The sequence below is a fragment of the Apteryx mantelli genome, chromosome 27 (genome assembly GCF_036417845.1).
Source record: "Apteryx mantelli isolate bAptMan1 chromosome 27, bAptMan1.hap1, whole genome shotgun sequence".
In the NCBI taxonomy this organism is placed as follows: Eukaryota; Metazoa; Chordata; class Aves; order Apterygiformes; family Apterygidae; genus Apteryx; species Apteryx mantelli.
This window is the reverse complement of record NC_090004.1, coordinates 9,178,479-9,190,294: the sequence shown is the minus strand read 5'-3', so window position 1 is coordinate 9,190,294 and position 11,816 is coordinate 9,178,479. Positions and strand designations below refer to the sequence as shown.

At 52.3% G+C, this 11,816-nt stretch overlaps 1 long non-coding RNA gene across 1 annotated transcript; it reads right to left on the bottom strand.

The window, feature by feature from the left end:
• Positions 1-642: 642 nt before the first annotated feature.
• Positions 643-3,013, bottom strand: LOC136994295 (uncharacterized). The gene is made up of 4 exons (XR_010886442.1): positions 2,909-3,013; positions 2,408-2,491; positions 1,146-1,264; positions 643-1,029 (listed from the first exon to the last, which is right to left on the bottom strand). It is a non-coding gene; the product is annotated as an uncharacterized lncRNA (long non-coding RNA).
• Positions 3,014-11,816: the final 8,803 nt, after the last annotated feature.

Sequence of the window (11,816 nt, the reverse complement as noted above, 5' to 3'; positions counted from 1 at the left end):
TGATCTCGCCTGCCTGCGCTTCTGGCCTACCCCAGACTAGAGCCCTGCAGGACACTTTCACAGCGCTCAGCTCACCCATCGCATCGCCAGTCTCGGTGTGATGGGCCTGCGCCGCATGAAACCCAGACCTCAGGTCAGCGCAAAGAGCTGAACGCTGGGTACAGGGGAAGGTTACAAACCTCAAAGGAGGGTTTGCAGCCTGCTGCTTAGGCTTCAGGGCTTACAGTTTATTATCCAAGGATTTAGCCCTTTTCGTTTATCAGTGAGCTGTAAACCCTGCACCCTAAGTGACAAACTGCAAATCTTGGAATTCAAATGGTTGCCAAAGCTTTAAAATTTATGGATGAGGTTGGATTTTAAATTCTGCACCCTGATTGCTAAATGAACAAACTGTAAACTCTGACTGATAAAGACTGAGCCCCACAAAATGAAGTAATACACCATAACCCCTGAGTTACAGACCCTCAACAACAAACTAAACAATAAACCTTAAGTGAAAAACTTCAAACCCTCAGCTTTAAGCAAGAAACACCAAAGCACCCATGAGCATGAGAACAGTACAGAGAAGCCAAGGGGTTTGCCCACAGTTTAAGTTTCCCCTTCATTTAGAATGGCAGCAGAACAGGAAGACACACACCAAAATCACGTGACAGTTGCTGTTCATAGGCTTGGTTTTAGCCACCGTTCAAATGTGAGCATGTGCAAGAATCATGCCACTGGACTGTACTAAGCTGCACCTCCACTGAACCTACCTGAAACACTGCAAGCACTAATTCATCTGTGTTACAGACAATTAATATTTTTGGTCCTCTCAGTTCCATGGGCAAACATCCACAGCCAATGACACCAGTAACCACCGAGGGCAAAACCACCTTCCACCTCCCAGCCCTGCTCACATACAGTGCAGTCCCAGGATTTAGCTGTGCCCATGCTGCAAGTCAGAGCTCATCCTCCATGGCCAGCCGCAGATCTCCACAGAGCTCCCAGCTGTGACAACACTCCTTTGACTGCCAGACTATGCTTCAGCACCTGCAAAGTGGCCAGAACAGTTACTGAGAGGCACAGCCCTTCTAGAACTACTCCCTAGTCCAAGGCCCATAATTGTTTCCACAATTACAACTGACCCTCTGTGCTGCTTCACTCACCCTCTCTGGCTCCATTTCATCGCAGGGATGTCACAGCAGCCCTCAGGTACAGTCAGGCTCGGTCAGTCACCTGGCCACCTCCAGCCTTCGGTAGATGATACTCCTCAGGGAAACTGCCACTGACAGACACTCTCAGAAAGCACTGTCCAGCCAAAGCAGGATAAAAACTAAGGCCTCCAAAAACTCCAAACTCTGGAGAGACTGAGCTAATGGGAAACTGACTCTGGCCAGGACAGTGACAGGAGGACATTTTGCTTCACTCGCTCAGGCTGCCTAGTGGACAACAAAAGTGGCCCAAGTCAGACAGATACTGCTGGAAAGCCCTATGACATAACAGTGTGCCAGAAAGCAGAGTCGAGCACAGGCTCCTGGAAGAGCAGCAGAGCAAGACTGATGTAGGGAAGACACCAGCTTGCACAAAGGCAGACCTGACAGAAAAGTGGGCTCGACGCCAGCGCCGCAACCACAACTCGAGCTGTGCCGCGTGGCAGCCCTGTCTGCGCACAGGCGGACAAGACGCAGTAACTGCAGACCGCGTTGACGAGTAGGACAGATGACAAGAGCAGCTCCAAACCACCCTATCACGAGCACCTGTCCTAACACCCGAGTACTCGGAGCCTCTGCTGCTCTCTGCTGCTGTGACACCTTCCTTCCCCAGGAACCTCTTCACTGCCTACTACGTCCCCCACAGCATCTCTGGCCCATTAGTGCCCCCCCACTGCACATACACAGCCCTCTGCCCGCAGAGTCCCTGCAGAGGTGTCTGACGTGACCCGAGCCAGACAGATCGATGGGACCCACTGGTCACTGCTGGCACTGGACCGAGTGACAGGGAAAGAAAGAGAATGGTGGTGAGCTGGACAGAGGGACAAGGAGTGGAACCGGATGGATCCCGTCAGCCCAGAACAGCTCTCACCACGCTCCAACCCCACTCGCCTGCCGAGCATACCGAACTCTCTGCGCACCGCTGTGCCCAAAGTCCACTTGTGGGCCTGCTTGCCTGTTTCCCTACAGCTCCAGGGTGCCTGCCTCTGCCAGAGCGAGGGTGCGCACACAGGTCCGGACTGCGGAGGAACCTTGTGTTCAGTGACGGTATTTCACTGCTCCTTGCGCCTTAGCCCCTTTCAGAGGCTTAACCCCAAATTCTCTCAGCCCTTAACAACTTCAGTACGTTCACGGCACCTAGTTTTTCCACACTCTCCAATCTTCCTTGCTCTTTCCTGTCTTGCTCAAAAACCCTCCCAGACCCCATCTGTACTTACATGCTTCCTTAAAACGATATCACTGAAATCAACAAAACGGGCTGAGCTGCTCCTCTTCAAGTTGCTGGCCCTCAGAACGTCAGCCTGCAAATGAATCAGACCACCAAGGTCACTGGGAGAGTCTCCTTTTGGAGCTTCCCCCCCCCTCCCTCCCCCAAAAAGCTTTAACGACCATCCCCTAACCTGGGCAAACGCAGATCCTCCCTTAAGCACTGTAACAGTTTTTATTCTGGGGTCCCGAGCTGCTGTTACGACATTAAGCAGCAAAGCAAGGCAAAGACAGCTGGGGTCACGGCTTATCCATCTAGCCACGAAAATTCTTATTTGAGGCCTCACTGCTTTTTCCAGGTAAACGCACCAAAATAAAGCTCCCAACAGGCAGCTGAGGCTTCACACGGGCCTTGGGGCCCTGCTAGCAACAGCAATGCCGTAGCCACTGGGCTACCGGTCGCTGTTCCCCCCCCTCCTTTGCTGGTCCGTGAACTGCAGCTTATTACTCACAAGTCCGGTAAGGACACGGCCGACCCTCCTACGGCTGAAGGCTCCTCGCCAGCACCAGGCAGAGAACCTTTCCGCTGGCATTTGGAGTCTCCTGGCCGCTCTTGACGCCTGATAACTTACAAAGGGCTGAGGACAGTAGCCTGTAGTTCTTCATGGCAGCACATAGTCGTTCCCCAATGTTCTGAACTCCTAAAATTAACACAGTTCATAAATACAAAAATACCACCGCTATAGGGTGTAAAGCCAAGCTAAAATTTCTGCAACCAAAGAAAACCTCTTTGAGTCTGACAGAACGAGCCGTGTGCATCAGTGCCTATAGCTCAAGGGTAGCAACCCCTCCTGGGCAACGTTCTTTTGGCAGGCTGCTGTACCTGAACTCCTCCGTCTTGCCTAAGAGTCTCAGTTGGGACATGACGTAACTTTGCCAGCCAGCGCTTGTTGATGGAGGCATAGTAAAAATCCATCGCCCTACAAAAGTATAAAGCAAAGCACAAAACAAAAAAACCATTCAAAGCTCTGCAGAGAATCATAAGAATTCAAAGTTGTTTATTAGCACAAAAAACGGATCTCTATACATGCACACAAACAAGGCAAACGAGAACACACAAGCCACAAATACTGCTTCCCCCAACCCCTCTTTTGGAAGCTACAACGACAGTCGGGCTTGCTGTGAAGGGGAAGTTAGACTAAGTAGCTGCTAGAGCTTAATCTTTCAGAAACCTTCCACGTCCACATTTTTGGCACAACCGTGCTCTGTCAATTCAGACACGCACAAGAAGATCCACTTCTTGTAATGTTTGAACAGTAACCCCCCCACTCCGCTCGTTAAGATTAGTGCCCCCTGCACCACTTGGATAGATGATACGCCGCTGTCTATTTGCTTCCCTGACATTAGCTACTACAGAGGGAATTGAGCAGATGGGATTGCCTCGGTGCTCTCAAAGGGAAAAGTCTCAAAGACAGTTACAGACCACGTTGCTGCTAAACAGTCTTTCTCGCAGCCGGAAAATTTCTGTTCTGGCCCCAAAGGGGATGTGAGGATTAATTAACCTGAGGGCGTGCTAACCGAGCCTTCCTGAAAGCGATCTCTTAATTTTACAGTTCGGACACTTCTGTCTCTTCAAAGACTCTGGCCACTTGACCACCATTCCCCTAAGATAATAGTTTGCTGTCTTGTAGCTCTTAAAGCATGATGCCTCGTAGACACATAAAGTCACACGTGCAGAAATATACGTACATAGCATACTTTTCGTAATGGGTACAGACCTTCAGACCTTATATGTTGGTGATCTATTATTCCGATCACTATTAATGGTGATCCTTCCTCGCCAGGAGGAACGGGCTTTCCCTTTTTGGGCGATGGAGACGGCTCTCAGTTGGTTCCATTTGATTTCATTACTTCAGCTTGCTTACGTTTTTCTGGTCTCTTCAACTTCAGCCATGGCAATCAATCTAAAAATGAAATATGACATCTTTCCCTTTCTACATACGCACGTACGATAACAAAACAAAATAGAAACAACCAAAGCAAAACTAAGGCAGATACAGCGAACAACATCCACGGGGTGGGAAGGGGTTACTTAGTTCTCAGTGCTGCCTCCGAGAGATCGAAATAACTAACAGTCATTATCAAGTTACCTTAGTTACCAAGTTATCAAATTATCAAGTTACCTTAGTTACCCATGCCAGAACACCTCCTACTGTAGCAGGTTCTGCGGCTATCAAGGGTCCGCTAAACTGCATTTTTGCTTCCTTGTTTCATCCCGTCCCTTCGGTATTAATCACCAAAAACCTGCTTGTCCAGCTTTTCTCTTCGTCAGCATTTGCTACTATTGGTTCCATCTCTGTAACAAAGAGAGAAACTTGCATTTTATTGGCCGTGAAACACTTAGATTTATGCATGTTCTTTTTCTCTTCACCGTGTTCTTCTTTTTTTTCTTTTCTTTTTTCTTTTCCTTTCCTTTTCCTTAAAGGAAAGGTCTTAATACAGCAGCTTGCAACATACATTGCAGGGTAAACAGTTTGGAAACATTATGTACAGCAATTCAGGCTAGGTTATTAGACAGGCAGGCACATCACCTAATACTTACCCACACCATCTTCCATAAAACCTGATTTTTATTCTGCTTCAGTATTATTGTTACTGCTCAGTATCCTTTCTCAAACCCTCGTATACACATGCTTAACCGACAAGCCTCTCAGTCTTTAGCCACGCAGAAGAATGATAGCACTTGATTTGCCCGTCGCTGCTTCAAACCTATTACCTTTTTGATACAGCTCCTAGATTCCTGTTAGGCTCGGATGCTGGCCTCACAGGTGACGACCAAAATCAACAACTGGATCGCTAGGTCTAGCTGCTTCTCTTCAAGATGTCCCCCTTCGGTGGACTACCCTGCCAAACAAACCAAGACGACTGATGAGGCCGTGAGGGTATCAGATCTTTGGACCGCTTCTCCAAGACTTTCTGGGAGACTGACATAACCGCTTCTCTTCACGTTACTCAAAGCCACGTTCATCTATTACCTAAGACTAAACTGTTTCTATTTCAAGAGAGGATTGCTGTTTGTCGAAACTTTACACATAGTCCATAACCCGCTACGCATCATCTCTCGTCCCTTCTGCTTTCACAACACTTTCAGTAATTAAAGGTGGGAATTAAGAGCACCCGTTGCCCTATGGGCTGGAGTAAGTCATTTCTCCTGCTCTGAGGAGGTGCCTAAAAGCCATGCTGTTTTCTGAAGTAGCATCACTGGACTTCCCGTAGCCCACCAGCATTCCCTTAGGCTTTTCCCGAGCCTTGTATTTTTTTAAGGTTATTCCTTAGCCTGCAATTTTATGCCAATGTTCTCCTTAAGCATTGTGCACAGCACGATTATCCCAGACCAACCACATTAACAGACTCCTCTTGCACGCACAGAGGCTTCTAAGAGGTGGCTCAGAAGAAAAGAGAGAAAAGTCTGTCATCTGTGCACCCACCCATCAACATTCTTCACCAAGAAATGCTGTAAATTCCCTTTTCTCTAAAGTGGGACTGAGTCAAAGGGGAGGTACGGATCACCCCCCATATTTATTAGAACACCTCACTGCTGCGGGCACTGGGTCTGGGAGTGGCTTTAGGATTGCTTAGGGCTTTGGGACATCAGGCTGCTGTGCCACTGTTGGAGACATCCAGACCTCTGTGCAACATACGAGTGCCTGGGGAGCCATCAGAGGCAACGGAGGACCCAGCACCACATGCTGCACTGGGGAAGCCCGTGGCTTTGCAGCAGCTGGACAGGAGGGAGCAGGACTCAGCGGGGCTTTCAATCAGTCAGTGCCCGCATTGGCTGGCACCCACACTCTGTGCCTGGGGGTGGGGGAGGCCTCCAGGTGCCTGGGAGTGTTGTTCTTTTATCCATCTTCTTGCTTGCCTAGCCACAAGTCTCAAAGAAATAACCTGGGGCTGCACTAATCGTACCTGACGCAAACTGACACTCGACCTGCTCGGTCCAGAGGTTTTAAACCTCCTCGGCACTTACCAGCACTCTCAGGCGTGCCTGCCGCGACAGGAGCCGTCCTCCCGCCGACACTGCGCCACAAGCCCGCTCTGGGGCCCGCCTCCCCCACCGCCCTGCCGGGCCGCGTCCACAGGGGCGAGCGCGCGCCCCGGCTCGTGCTGGGGAGGAACCGGGGCCCTAAAGGCGACAGACGGAACAGGGAAAATCCGACCCGCGTTCCAGCAAACGCTGCCCCGCGCTCCCAGCGGGGCGCGGAGCCAAGCCCCAGCCCCCCCCTCGCCCCGCACGCCGCCTCCACGCAGCAACGGCCGCAGCGGGCAGGGCACAGCCCGCCACCCGCCGCCACCCGCTCGCCTCACCAGGGACCCCAGATCCTCGACCTCAGGCGGCCTCCGCTCTCATCTGCCACCGCCGCCGAGCGAAAACGCTGACCCTGCTCGCCGCCATGCTGCTCCCCGCCGCTGCGCATGCGCTGCCCGCCGCGCATGCGCCAGCCGCCAACGCAAAGTAGCCGCAGCGGCGGACCGGCGCTCGAGCACCGCGCATGTGCCGGCTACGGACCGGCTCGAGCGGGAGGGGCAGGGGGAGCGGGAGGGGCAGGGGGAGCGGGAGGGAGCCGAAACCCACAATGGCGCCCTCGCGTGCTCGCGGCGCGGCGCTGCAGCCGGCCGGCTCACGCGTGCGAACCGCAGCCCGCCGCGGCCCCGCGGCGCTCCCACCGAGCAACGAGCGCCCCGAGGCTGCCCGTGCCCGTGCCCGAGAGAGCGGCGGGGATCAGCAAGCAGGCTCTGGTGCTGCCCTGGTGAGAGGGCACCGCGGAGCAGCTCCGAGACGGCACTGCCCATCCCCGCAACACCAGGAAGCACCGATAAGGAAAAGCGCTCTGCGCTACCGGTCAGTGAGCACTGGGAAGGGGCGACGAGCACAGCCCATTCGCTTACCCATTACCGAAGCACCGGAGAGCAGCAGCAAACACGGCGACAGGCGGTGCGCGTGTGTGCGCCTGCTGGCTGCCGTGTTCTTTGTACGTGGGGGAGGGCAGTGGTGGCTGCAGTACTGGCGCATCGACACCCGAGGGTAGCAGTGAGCAGAGGGAAACCAGTGCGCATGCGTGCTCCTTACGGGTGCAGTACTGCCTCCTCAACATCCGGGGGCAGCACTGACCAGTACGGGAGGCAGTGCGCATGCGCGCGGGTTTCGTGAGCTGTACTGCTTTCTCGACACCCGAGGGCAGCAGTGAGCACGACTGAACGCAGTGCGCATGTGCGCCCTCGCTGAGGCAACTGGGGATTCTTTGTCCTTGTGCCCAGGGCTCCTGCAGGCTCTTTCCACACAGTTAAAGGTACCTGAACGGAGTGACCTTGGGAGGCAGTGACAAGGTGTCCCTGGGGCTGCTGTGGGGTGCCTGTGGCTGTTTCAGGGTCTCTCATGTTGTTTTAGGTTCCTTGGAGAGAAACTGCTGGTCACGTTTTATTGAGGACTTTCCCTCGTGCTGCATAACAGGACAGCTCTGCCCCGAGCCCTCCCAGCACTGCCACTCCTCATAGCTGATGCCTAACTGGCCCCAGTCCTGAGCAAAGCTACGACTACCAGGAGTCCACACAGCCCCTCACAGTCCCCCTGGCCTCCCCCATTGCCAAGAGGGACAGCCCCAGCCCCAGCCCCTGGGGCCAACCGTGCCTGGTCGCGACAGAGATGGAAAACGCTTCCTGCCCTGTACCGGGAAAAAAAACAAGAAAATTTCAGTATCTCCTGCAGACTAAAATGGCCGCCCAGAAGCCCAGTGCCGGAAGACTACTGCTCCCAGCATGCCGCGCAAAAGAACATGGCCTCCCGGAAGTCCAGTGACGGAAGACTACTACTCCCGGCATGCCGTGCGAAGAAAAAATGGCCGCACGGAAGCCTGGTGCCGGAAGACTACTGCTCCCGGCATGCCGCGCAAAACAATACGGCCTCCCGGAAGTCCAGTGCCGGAAGACTACTGATCCCGGCATGCAGGCGGGCGGGGGAGGGGGCCACAGGTCTCGGTGAGGTTTGACCCTGTGGCGATTGCGTCCCACCCCTCCCGGACCCGGCCCGCTCGCCCGCCCTTGGGGTCCGGAAACGGCCGCAGGACCCGCAGCGCGGGCCCGCGATCCCCGACACCGGCCCGGGACTCCCCCCGACGCCGCCACAACCGTCCCCAGATCAGCTCCGGCACTGCCTCTGCCCACCCCCACCGTGATCCTCCCTAGTGCTTCCCCTGGGATCTGCGCGCGCACTACGGGTGCAGTACTGCTTTTTGGACACCCGAGGGCAGCAATGACTACAACGGGGCGCAGTACGCATGCGCGCGGCTCGTGTGTAGTACTGCTTTTTCGACAGGCGAGGGCGGCAGTCAACGCAGCTGGAAGCAGTGCGCATGCGCGTCCCCGTTGGGCGCAGTTCGGCTTTTTCCGACACTCGCGGGGGGTGAGGGGAGAAGCAGTGACCACCGAGGAAGCAATGTGCATCTGTGCGCACGCTCTCTGCTGCACTGCTTTGGTGACACGAGGGCAGCTGTGGCCATGGTGAACCCCGTGCGCATGTGCCCCCTTGCTGTGTGCAGCACCGCTTTTTCGACACCTGGGAGAGGCAGTGAGCACTGTGAACCCACTAAGCGAGAGCGCCTTATTGGGGCAGTACCGCTATCTCGACACCGAGGGGCGGCAGTGAGCACCGCGGAAACACTGTGCGAGTGCTCGCGATTTAGCTGCCGTACTGGCTTTTCGACACGCGAGGGCAGCAGGGAGCACGACGGAACGCCGTGCGCATGCGCTCCCCCCCCCCCCCGCGGAGTGCCATTCTGCTGCTTCGACACCCGAGGGCCGCGGTGAGCCATGTTAAGCCAGTGCGCATGCGCGAGCCGCTATGTGCAGTACTTGCTTGTCATCACCTGAGGGCAGAGGTGAGCGCGGCTGTGAACTAGTGCGCATGCGCGCGGTCCCTCTCCGCAGTGCCGGCTGCTCGTCATCCGTGGGCAGCAGTGAGCGGGCCGGGGAGGTGGGGGGGGGGCACCGCGCATGCGCTGTTCGCCCGGCTGCAGTGCTGGTTTGTAATCAGAGTAGGGCAGCACCGAGCCGCGTTACAGCCATTCTGGGCTCGCACAGAAGAGCAATACTTCAATAGCAGCCGTGATCATGACTTCACATCCTGTAACTATGTGCCAAGACGCAACTTCAGCACTGGCTTTTGGAGATATTTCACTGCCCTCGCCTCATCTGATCTACCGTTATTTACGGTGCCTGCTGCGAGGCACAGATTCTCCATATTTCATACTCAAGCCATTTCTACTAGAGGCTTTAGTAACAAAGCATTCATTTGAACATTGCAAAATACTCTATGGACAAAAAATACTCAGAGGCTGCATTAAAAAAACCAACCTACTTAATGGGACCATTTGCAACCATTAAACAAGCAGCAGTCTTCTTTAGGACTTTCTACCTCTTGCCTTTATTGAGTGTTAAACAAAATAAATAGCCAAAAGAAAGCTGCACTATTTTCTTGACAGACTACTCAGTTTCATTATTAAACAGTAAGAGATGTTTGCACAGAGTGTGTCTACCACGCTAAAGCATGAAAACATTAGTATTCCGATCACCTTTCGTGGTACTACAGGAAACAAGCTAAAAAGGCTTGTTCCGTTCCTAAAATAGCTGGACTTTTCTAACAGTGATCACAGCCTAAAGGCTATTACTATGTGAAAAAGACTAATGGCTCTATCACCTGTGTACCACTTACCTGGCTTGATTACTACAGGTATTAGTAATGAAAGTGCATAGCCTTCTATAAAAGGTAAATACTGCCTTTTAAAAAAATCTACAGAATTGTCATTGCTTTTGATTGGTAGCCAGCTTCTTCTAACCCAGCTGCAAGAAAGTTTTTGCCTTCAAGTCACAACTTCCTGCTCCCCAGGACTTAAAAGGATACCTGTCATTCACTACTCTCTCTCAAAATGTACAGTAAGCCCTAAAGTACAGGACAAGACACCTTCTCTAAGGAAACTGGCTACTATGTCTCCTTCACTGCAGGTCTCTCTTAGTATCATGGTCCATTCAACAAACAAAACAGTACAATAAATGTTTTAAGCTGCTCTAAGGGCTTTCGTATAAAACACCATCAAAATGAGTTATTATGGGATTTAGTGTTCACTACACACGCTACCCCACTGCCATGGACTCGTTTTAAAGGATCGGTAACGTACACGTTTTTGCACTAATATTCACGGAATGAATAGGCACTTGATCAAGTAGGATTGTTCATAAAAAAACTCTGACAATGTGTTGCTAGGTAACAAACCTAGACAAGCAGTTATTTACTCTGATCCTTCGGCTTACATTTCTTCGGCTGGATGTAGTCAAAGGCGTCTTTTTCACGTCCCACCGTCAGGGCCTCCCCGGCAATTCCTGCAGCAACTCCCCCCTCAGAAGAAACAACTGAAGGACATACATAGTCTTGTGAAAAGAATGGGGAAACCAATGCATGCTGTGCATGGCACTCAAAGACCCAATCTATAGATCAAAAATAAAACTCTCTAAAATAGATTAGGTGGGCCAAAGAGGTCACTTCTCTGTGCCACAGTGTTCCTTGCACATATGCAGGCTGCCTCTCCCTGCTATAATGGTATCCCGTACCAGCAAGGACACAGTGAAAAGTTTCAGAAACTGCAGTATTTGCCAGAAGCATTTCCAATACCTTGAGAAAACAGTTGAAGGAGAGGCTCACGCAGGGCGTGCAACTGGAAAGAAAACTCTGCACAAAGGCCTAAAATGACCAGCCCAGAGCATGGATCCCGTGGTCTCCAGGAGTGCAGGAGTTCTCATGTTCTTATTGAATATATATTGCTGCCTGTGAAACACAATACACCACAGTAATACAGATTGTTGGAGGTAAGCCTGGAATAAGAGTGAAAGAAAAGTACACATTGAAAACAAATATGAAGTTACAAGCCGCTTGGAATTCAGACACGCTTCTAGATTTACCGCCTATTTAAAGGTGCACCTTCTGGAATTCTGTCCAATTTATTTTCCCAGAAGCCTGAGACAAGGATGAAACGCATATCGAAAACAGATACAGCATAACTGCTCTGGCCTATAAATCACTGGTTTCGACCACTGCACAGTTAAAGCGCTAGCATTCCTACCAAGAAATAATGTCAAAGCAGAATGATGAAGTAGGTCATAATTCTGAAACTGGGCATAAAGCAGCCTGTTTTGCAGTCACGAGTTGAAATACAGCATTCTCATTCTCACTAATAACCTGTTGTAGAGATTGGCAGCTGTACAGTGGCTTCTGCGCTACACAAAGGAGTTAGGTACTGGGCAGAGGCCACGTTCTGAATGTGGAACGATAGATCTGAAGGCACAGATTTAAACAAATGCCCGTCATGTACC